Raw genomic sequence first — 8214 nt, 5'->3', positions numbered from 1 at the left:
ACAGGAACTTCTCGGTGAAACCAGAATCCCATAGGGTTGGAATCTCTTCCTCAAATGTGACCTAGAAGCAGAACATCCCACAGAAGCAGCAATAGCCTTTGTCTTCCCCACCTCTACACCCAGTAAAAAGAACCAAAGCCTCCCCTAGAATCCATATCAGCATGTAAGCTCCCTCGGATGTCTGTTCACTCAATTACTATTTTAAGTGTACTTTCACAGACCCTGAATTTGTTGGCTGGTGTTGCCATGACAAAGTACCTTACCCATGTTTCTAGACATATGAACAAATCAATACTTTCAAAGTCACTTCCAGTCAAAGATTGTAGCATGAATCCAATCGGTCTTAATAAAAACCCAGACCCAGAAATTGGGGTAAATGCTGAAAACTCAGAGAGACAAAGGAACAAGTCACAGCCACCTCTCAGCTAAAAAGACTGAGCTCCTGTCTCCTACCGCCTTATATTCCTTTCTCTGCCCAGCCATATCTCTTCCTGTCTCGACCTCTCCAGTGCTGAGATTAAAGGTGTGTGTTTCCCAAGTACTGGGAACAAAGGCATGAGATCCCAAGTGCTGGGATTAAAGGTGTGTGTCACCACTACCTAGCCTCTATGGCTAACTAACTAGGCTAACTATGACTGGCTTTGCCTCTGATCTTCAGGCAAGCTTTATTTGTTAGAGCATACACAAAATATCAGCACAAAAGACAGTAGAAATGTTCATACATTTAGATCTAGATATCTCATAATAAGAATTTTATGATTATTATTAAATTATTATTTAATTTAATTAATTATAATTAAAATAATTAAGAAGTTGGGAATTTAGCTCAGTGGTAGAGTGCTTGCCTATCAAGCATAAGGCCCTGGGTTCGATCCCCAGCTCTGGCAAAAAAAAATTAATTAATTAATTGTATACCTGTAAGCATTCATACACAAAATTATAATAACATCATTGTTTGTAACAAAAATAATATGAAAATAATTAAATTGTTCTGTGAGACAAATTATGGCAATCCTGTTGGTGAAACAACATGCATCCAGTACCAATAGTTTACTACATATCAGAGTTAACAGTCTGGGTATGAAATGATGATTAAGATCTAACTAACTCAATGAAGATGCCTACAAGGAGATTAAAAGTGAATAAGAAAATATTCCCAAATTCTTATGGTCATTTCCAGTTAGGAGGACTCTACATAGTTCCCTACTTTTCTGTACTTTCCTGACCTTCAGAAACAGACATCGGCTGTTTTCAAAATGAAAATCAAACACTTAAGCATGATGCCATCTTGTTTGTAGAACCAGAAAAAATGCTGAAAGAGCTTGTCTTGCTTCCCTTTCCACAATGAAGGCTAGCACTCCAATTCTGAGCAAATTGTCCTTCTCTCCAAGACAGATTAGATCTCAGGGTCTCATCCATGTTCCCAAGAACCCATGGGTTTCTTGCTAAGGAACAGGAAGCATTCCTGACATTGCTTGGAACAGGGTCTTCCCCTACTCCGCAACTTTTACATAGTGGGCAGCAAGATGCTTCTTCCACCCACTGTTTGATCCTTTATTCTCCTCATGCCTATGGTGGGTGCACTGGAAACCATCAAGATGTCCCTTCAAGTCTGAAGAACTTGTTGCCTGAGGTGCTGAACTTGTTGTTGACTGATAGTGCTCTTGTGGAATTGTCCAAGTTCAAGGCACCTCCTTGACTACCCCACATCCATTAGCAAGTCAATGGTAGAAGCACAAAAGTGCATCTCCTTTGCTTCACCTCTGAACAAGCATAAAGGCTCATTTGACTTCAGAGCCCCAGGTAGAATAGAGTAAAGGCTCAGTGTGACTATACTCCTCCCACTGCAGAATCCTCCTTCCTATACAATAGATGTGACCTCCAGAGCAATGACTCATACACTTCTTACATGCTCACATCCATCCCCAAGTCTTTTTTCCAAAGGATTTCCTTGTAGCACCCACAGATTCTCTATATCTCATCCTGAGATGCTGGGACCAAGGGCCCCATTCTGCCTGACATTGATTTGTGTGGTGTTGTCACACTCATACTGGAGTCCTGACGAGTCCTGACCTCATAAGAAAGTCAGATCTCTACTCTACTCACATCCCCATTGACCTGTGACTCCCCTTCTCGTCCTTCTGTACTCTTTCAATGACATATTTTACAAGCTTTTACAACTTAGCAAATACCCTGTTAACTTCAGGAAACAGAAGACAGATATTTTTCTTATTCCCTTCAAATTTTCAGATCAGCAGAGGAACTAGACATTAATCAAGTTATCACACAAATTCATATGTATTCATTTGTATGATATGAAAATTCCAGTATTAAGACAGTTTAACTTATATACCCAGTATTTTCAGTTGGCTCAACATGAAAATTAGAAGTTGTGTTAAAGTCCTATATCTCATCTTCCCAACATGAGAAATACGTCAATCCTAACAAATTTCTCTATTCATTATTAACATTTGCTCACTACTCAAACTAAACACTCCATCTCATTTTTCTGTTTCCTTTCTCCATTTGTGCCTTTGTCATTTTTAAACAAATAATGCCTCAATGTCCCTTCAAAACTCTGATTGGATATTGACGTTCTTTCCCTTGTTTACTTACATCCTATGTGATGCAACTAACATTAGGATTGAAATTTAAAAGGGAGTTTGGAAATTAAAACCAGAGCTAAGCCAAAGAAAAAAGTGTAATAAATAAATCCCCAAATGTTCGGGACCATTTCTGCTGATGTACCTTTTTTTTCTGACACTGGTAGGATTGGATACATATCTCCCTATTTACCCTTGCCAATCCCCAGTCAGTTTAATGAGAATGTACTGAAATCACTTTTTACATAAGCAGGACTGCCTGGTGACCACACCAAAGCTGAAGTCTATTTCCAGGAGAACAACTTAGGGGACTACTCAGCATGCTTGTGTGGGAGACATGGGGCATTCTTGGAGAGACAGGGAAGATCTGAACAAAAACCTGTAAGTGAATGGAGCTGAATGGGAGAGTATAGGGTGCAGAAGGATGATGTAAAGAGATGATGGTGAGTAATTGTCCATAGTATTCATGGAGAAGAGCCTTTTGTTTCCCAGTTTGGTTAGAAGGTTAGAAATGGCTTCTCTCACAATAGTCTAATACCCTGAAAACCACAGAGAACTGAGATACAAATTATTAAATTAAAATCTCAGTGTTAAGCATAGGTCATTTTCCCAGCAGATATTGGTCAGAGAAGACCCAGAAGCATTCCCAAACAATAGTCCATTGTCATTACTCCTGGTTTTCCATGATGACTAAATGGTAAGACCGTATCACTGAAGTTACTACTGGACTTGGTCCAGGACATAGGATAATCATTCATTCTTTATATATATATATTTGTGTTTTAATTTTACTTATCAGCCATGGGTTCCCCTGTCCTCTCCCTTCCCACCCCCGCCCCCACCTTCCTCCCATCCCCTCCCCTCCATTCCCATCTCCTCCAGGGCCAAGACTCCCCTGGGGATTCATTTAAACCTGGTGGATTCAGTACAGGCAGGTCCAGTCCCCTCCTTCCAGGCTGAGCAAAGTGTCCCTGTGTAAGCCCAAGGTTCCAAACAGCCAGCTCATGCACTAAGGACAGGTCCCAGTCCCACAGCCTGGGTGCCTCCCAAACAGTTCAAGCTATTCAATAGGCAGAGTGCTGGAGAGGTCCCCAGATATCCACAATGATACATCCTCTGTAGACTGCTGGTAATGGTTGAGAGAAAGCCTGATCTGACCTAGTCTGGTGATCAGATGGCCAAACACCCTAACGGTCATGCTGGAACTCTCATCCAATAACTGATGGAAGCAGATGCAGAGATCCTCAGCCAGGCCCCAGGTGGAGCTCCAGGAGTCCAATTGTCGAGAAAGAGGAGGGACTATAAGAGTGTGAATTGTTGAGACCAAGATTGGAAAAGCACAGGGACAAATAGCCAATCGAATGGAAGCACATGAATTATGAACCAACGGCTATGGAATCCCCAGCTGGAGCAGGCCCTCTGGATAAGTGAGACAATTGAATAGCTTGATCTGTTTGGGAGGCACCCAGGCAGTGGGACCCGGACCTGTTCTTAGTGCATGAGCTGGCTGTTTGGAACCTTGGGCTTACACAGGGACACTTTGCTCAGCCTGGAAGGAGGGGACTGGACTTGCCTGTACTGAATCCACCAAGTTTAAATGAATCCCCAGGGGAGTCTTGGGATTTCTTGATCTCTTCTCCCATTCATGCTGGAATTTTTTTTTTTTCTGAAATGATTTTGTACAAGTCTTGTATGTATGGTATCAGCCATCATGATTTCCTGTGTGCAATTGTACTATCATGTCCAGCAAATACTGTTTTGCTAGAAATATCCACTCCTTATGGCTCTTCTAATCTTTCTGATGCCTCCTCTGAGATGGTTCCTTAGTCTCATGGGTAGAGGGTTTGGTGTAAATATCTCATTTAGAGGTGAGCATTCTGCAGTCTCTTATTCTCTGCATGTTGGCCAGTTGTTGGTCTTTGTATTAACCACTCTCTACTACAAAAAGAAGCTTCTCTATTGGAGCTTGTGAGATACAATAATCTATGGGTAAGAAACTAAAAATTTAGGGGACAGTTTATTCCTACATCCATTAAGCAGAATAAAAGTTTTAGGTTCCCTACTAGGGACCATGACCCAGCCAGCCACTAGGCTTTGGCTCAGTTATTGGTACCACGTACTGAGCATGCTTTAAAGCCAATCAAGAAGTTGTGGTTACTCCTTATTGTAGTTTGAATGTGATTGGCCCCCATAATAGGGAGTGGCACCATTAGGAGATGTAGCTTTGTAGGAGTGAGTATGGCCTTGTTGAGTCATTGTGAGAGTGGTCTTTGAGGTTTCATATGCTCAGGATACCTCTTAGTGTGACAGTTGACTTCCTGTTGCCTGCAAGATGTAGGACTCTCAGCTCCAACACATCGCCATGATGCTCCCCATCATGTTGGTAATGGACTAAACCTCTGAAACTGTAAGCCAGCCACCTTAATTAAATGTTTTCTTTATAAGAGTTGTCATGGGTATGGTGTCTTTTTACAGCAATAAAAATCCTAACTAAGAAACTCCTGCAACATTTGTACCATTTTTGCACTGGTAGACATGTCTTGCCACACCAATTGTTACTATAGCTCTCAGGGTTAACAGCTGGATAAGGCTGACAACAATCCCCACTCACCCACCCTTACTAGTAGCATGCGTAGAACCTTCCAGAACTATGAAAGTTACTAAGAATGAAACTTCCAAATTAGTACCAGCTTGATTTCTCTATATCCTATGACTCAAATGTGTGTTGTCTTCAGCAATAGGGTCTTATCATAAAATGCTAGAGGTTAATCAACAGGAATGGCAATAGACTGTGAAGTCTGGGGAGGTCTGTGGAACACCCCCCCCCCACCACTTAGCAAAAATTCCAAAAGAGATAATCTATGTCTGACACTGGGGTTTTTTATTTGATAGTCAATGGTATCTGGGGTAACATTGTCCCCTGTTATAGGATAAGTCCATTTAAACTCCTTTTTAAATATTATACATGTGTTTTTCTAATTGCAGTAGACATTGGCTAATGAAGAGACTCACTACTATTCAAAGTGCTGAGAATAAGCAATTTTCAGTGCTCAGCCATAGATGGGACATCTATATCAGTGATCTCCCGACCGTCACCACCAAATACTCAGAACATATTGGAAGACAGGGCAGACAGAATGCAAGAACCAGAAGATGGATGGGGGTGCTGTTAAATGCTGTCTTCTGAACATGATATAGCTACTATATACATGAACTGACAGCAACAATGGTTATCTACATAAAAGTTGTATAAGACCAAGCTAGTTAAAAAATTCCTGCATGGAAGCAAGGGATTCTCAAAGCCCCATAATAACCTGGTGAGCTACTGGAAGCTGGTGTCTGTTGCGGGAGGGAGAGTCATGTTTTTTTAGGAGTGTGGTCACTGGTAGGTGCCCCATGCCTAGGATTCAGAGGGTCAAAAAACTAAAGTGATAACTCTGTGAGTGGAAAAAGAAAGGATAACAAAATGAGAACAATTAAAGTAAATAAACAAGCAAATAAATAATTATAAAAAGTGGATAGGAAGTTGAGAGGGAGATGAGATGAGAGAATCTGGCAAAGAAGTTGAAGGAGAGGAATAAGGGGTTAATATGCATAAGATAAATTCTATACATACATGTATGAAATTTTCAAAAAATAAATAAACATAAAATTTCCAAAGATACTAAAATTTTTTGAAAATAAATAGTTGAACATATATTTATATGTATTCAAGTAATACTATTTTATACACACATATACACATTCACCTTTTGGAACAAAAAGAAAGAGAGAAAGAAAGAAAGAAAGAAAGAAAGAAAGAAAGAAAGAAAGAAAGAAAGAAAGAAAGAAAGAGGGAGGGAGGGAGGGAGGAAAGAAGGAAGAGAAGAGGGGGTAGAGAGAAAGAAAGAAAGAGAGAGAGACAGAGAGAGAGAGAGAGAGAGAGAGAGAAGAAAGAGGAAGAAAGGGGCAGAGTTGAGGAACTCAGAGGAGTCGATACTGTGTCGTAGGTATTGAATTTCTACAGGCAGGGCTTGAGGAAGATAGGAACACAAAGAGAAGGAACAGGACATGTGTCTACTGATAGTATTCTCAGGCCAGTGGGGATTCAAGTGGCTTCTTTTCTTCTTCAAAATGTCCATATCTCCCCTCTTTGGGCAAGAAATATATCCTGCATGTTTCTGGTGTCCTGCATGTGACAGACGTGATTGGCAAGGGGACTTGAATTTGTCACTTTTCTGTTTCTATGATAGAACACCAGGATGAACACATCTTCAGGAATAGGGAGTTTCCTTTGGCTTTTGATTCTAAGGGGATAAGAGTTCATTCTGGCAAAGTGGAGGCATGGCAGCAAGTGGTAGGTATGGAGGCAGGAGAAAGAAGCTGAGGGAAAAGCAGAGCGAACTGGAAGTAGGCTTTTTAATGCTCAAAGTCCACCAAAAGTGACATACTTCCTCTAGCAAGGACACACCTCTTAACCTACCCAAACACCTTCTCCACCTGGGGACCAAATATTCAAAGGCCCAAGACTATAAGGGACATTCGCCATTCAGACAACCACAGTGCTCAATCCCCAGTTCTTGCCTAGCCAGTACCCATATCCACAGTGACTATCCCTACCTGTTAAGATAGATCTTCATGGGAGCTCCAGAAGTAAGAACTACCTACTTCAATTTTCATTTTTAGATAAATACATTATGGCTCATTCCCATAGTAAATACCCAGTAAATTTTGTGCAGAAGAGAAAATGATTCATGGTAGTTAAATACATCATCTCAGAGGAATGTCAAATGTAGACACTTTAAAAAAAATGAGTTACAAAAAAATACTGACAAAGATCTAGCAGTGGCAACCTCCCTAAGTTTGCTGCTTGCAAGGGATCTTCTTCATCCCTCTCCATAAGGAGAGAAAAGGAAATACAGAAATAAGCACATGGTATAGAACCCTGTTCCTTACTTCATGGATATGAAGTGCCCAGAATTCTACAAGGTCTTTACTGTGCACAAACCATAGTTTTGTGTACTGGCTATTCTACAGACCTCTGTCAGCCTACAAGCAGAAAACCAAGGCTTACAAAAGGATGCTCCTTCAGGAGGATGCACACTGAAAGCACCTGAACCAAGATGAGTGTGAACCACCCCCCCAAAAAAAAACACATCTGGATCTAGAGAAAATCACTAACAATGGCAGATAAATAGTCCCACCAACATTGCTCCCTCCAACTCAGACACAATAGTTACATTGGGCTGGAGGCATGGGAGGTCACCTGGATGATGCAGGCTGGGGCATGAAAGCTAGCATCAGTCTTTTATGGGACTGAAAAGGAGGTACCACTCAAAAAATACTAGAACAACTCTGTTTCCTCTTAGCTGATGTTCTAAAATTCTCAAAGATTTAAATGATTTCCATGTCATGAGTTTCTGGGGCCCAATATTACTATATTTCTTGGAGTTAACAAAGTCTTCCTCTTCCATCCAGCAGTGAACTGAGGTTCCTGCTTCTTGGACACACAGGCAGGCCTTTCTGATAGCAAACAAAAGCCAGGCTATTTCCAGTTTGCTGCATGCTGTGCAATTGTGCAATATGATTGTCCTAGACCTCCTTCCATTGTTTTCTTTGAAATACTATTCAC

The 8214-nt window shown here is 41.0% G+C and overlaps 1 pseudogene; it reads left to right on the top strand.

Moving 5' to 3' along the window:
• The first annotated feature begins 6926 nt into the window (after positions 1-6926).
• Positions 6927-7699, top strand: LOC118597116 (annotated as a pseudogene).
• Positions 7700-8214: the final 515 nt, after the last annotated feature.

This window comes from Onychomys torridus, chromosome 16 (assembly GCF_903995425.1).
Source record: "Onychomys torridus chromosome 16, mOncTor1.1, whole genome shotgun sequence".
Classification (NCBI taxonomy): Eukaryota; Metazoa; Chordata; class Mammalia; order Rodentia; family Cricetidae; genus Onychomys; species Onychomys torridus.
The sequence above is the reverse complement of the archived record's forward strand: the minus strand, read 5'-3'. Positions and strand labels throughout refer to the sequence as shown.